At 37.2% G+C, this 2,110-nt stretch overlaps 1 non-coding gene across 1 annotated transcript; it reads right to left on the reverse strand.

The window, feature by feature from the left end:
• Positions 1-844: 844 nt before the first annotated feature.
• Positions 845-969, reverse strand: LOC127691792 (U6atac minor spliceosomal RNA). The gene has a single exon (XR_007979370.1). It is a non-coding gene; the product is annotated as a U6atac minor spliceosomal RNA (small nuclear RNA).
• Between the last annotated feature and the right edge of the window lie 1,141 nt (positions 970-2,110).

The raw sequence follows: 2,110 nt of genomic DNA on the forward strand, positions 1-2,110 counted from the left end.
CTGGGTGAATTAGCTTCTTTTTGTTCCAGAGTTTTCAGGTATGCCCTCATGCTGCTATTATATGATCTCTCCAGTTTCTTTTTGGAAGCACTCAGGGCTATGAGTTTTCCTCTTAGCAAAGCTTTCGTTGTGTCCCATAAATTTGGGTATGTTGTGTCTTCATTTTCATTAAGTTCTAAAAAGTCTCTGATTTTTTTCTTTATTTCTTCTTTGACCAAGGTATCATTGAGTAGAGTATTGTTCAACCTCCATGTGTATGTGGGCTTTCTGTTGTTTTTGTTGCTATTAAAGACCACTTTTACTCCATAGTGATCTGATAGGAGGCATGGTATTATTTTGATCTTTTTATTTGTTGAGGTCTGTCTTGTGACCAATTATATGGTGGATTTTTGGAGAAGGTACTATGAGGTGCTAAGAAAAAGGTATATTCTTTTGCTTTAGGATGAAATGTCACACACACACTCACACACACACACACACACACACACACACACACACACACACACACATATATATATATATATATATATATATATATATATATATATATATATGTATGTATGTATGTATATGTTAAATCCAATTGGTCCAATGCTTTAATTAGTTTCACTGTGTCCCCATTTAGTTTTTATTTTCCTGATCGGTCCACAGGAAGTGGAGAGGTCCAGAGGAGAGTGGAGTTTGAAGTTGCCCACAATTATTGTGTTAGGCGCAATGTATGCTTTGAGCTTTATTAAAGTTTCTTTTACGAATGAGGGTGCCCTTGCATTTGGAGCATAGATATTCAGAATGGAGAGTTCTTCTTGGTGGATTTAAAAACAAACAAACAAACAAACAAACAAACAAAAAACAGTGGTTAGATGCCACAAAGTAGGTGGCACTGCCTTAACTGTATGTGTGTTGTTAGGCCCAGGGTCCCTTCCATCCTTGTCAAGGGGAGTGCTAACCTTCTCTCCTTTCTTACAACACTGAGAGGCATTTTTAATGAACAAAATTTTGTCTTCCTTGTGTTTTGGCACCATAAAATTCACTTCCCTATTGATTTGCTTTGAATCTCCTGTCTGCATGGCTAGCAGGATGGATAGACTCATGTACATAAAAGATAAAACATATCATATACTGTTTCTCAGACAGAGCTACTGATTGGAGACCCTCAGGAAAACAAGAGAAATCTTGAATCCTAGAACTGGTGTCTAACTTCTGAGATCTGCTAGAAAGAATTTGTGTGATATAACTGCACAGAGCTACTGAAAATATACAGCACTATCAACTCTTTACATATTAATTATATATTAACCTACTAACTGTACATATTAACTGTATATTAGCTATGTATGGACATATTAACTGGATATTAACTATTTATATTAATTATATATTAACATAATAACTTTACATATAACAATGTATATTTACTATGCATTAACATAATAATTCTACATATTAAAATACTTCATTTTAAAGCTCTGTAAATAATGTCTTACACTTCTCAAAAAAGATTATTGCTTGGAAATGAGCTTGGCGCTTTTATGTCAATTCTGCCCTTTTCTGCTTCTCCCAACTTAGCACGGCAATGAAACAAGCAGCAATTCCCATGAGTATGGGGGTTTTGTCTGTCTGTCTGTTTGTGGGGGTTGTTTTTGTTTGTTTGTTTGTTTGCTTGCTTTCTGGGTCAATGAGGTGGCTCACTGGGTATAAAAGTTTGCCCCCAAGCCTCATAACATGATTTAGATCCTGGGGACCCAGATGGTGGAAAGAAAACCACAAAGCCCTGACCTCTATGTACATGCCATGGAAAGAGTTCCCACATACATATTGTTTAGAGGTTAAGTTTCCCCTTTAGTAACATATTTAATTTACTCTGCCTATACCTATATGCAGCTCCAGAAACCTCCCCATTCAAGCAAAGCCTGCCCCCACTGACAGTGTGCAGAACAAATAGGGGCAGCAGAGACACCAAGTTTCGCAATTCGCCGGCCAACGCACATTGGCTTTGGATCATCAGGAATCCAACTCAGCATTCTAAGTGCTCTACCAGATTGAGGCCCATGTAAGAAAATAAAATTGAGACAACACAGAGGCCTAGGGGATCAATTGTAAATATCACTGC

This window comes from Apodemus sylvaticus, chromosome 8 (genome assembly GCF_947179515.1).
Source record: "Apodemus sylvaticus chromosome 8, mApoSyl1.1, whole genome shotgun sequence".
NCBI lineage: Eukaryota > Metazoa > Chordata > Mammalia > Rodentia > Muridae > Apodemus > Apodemus sylvaticus.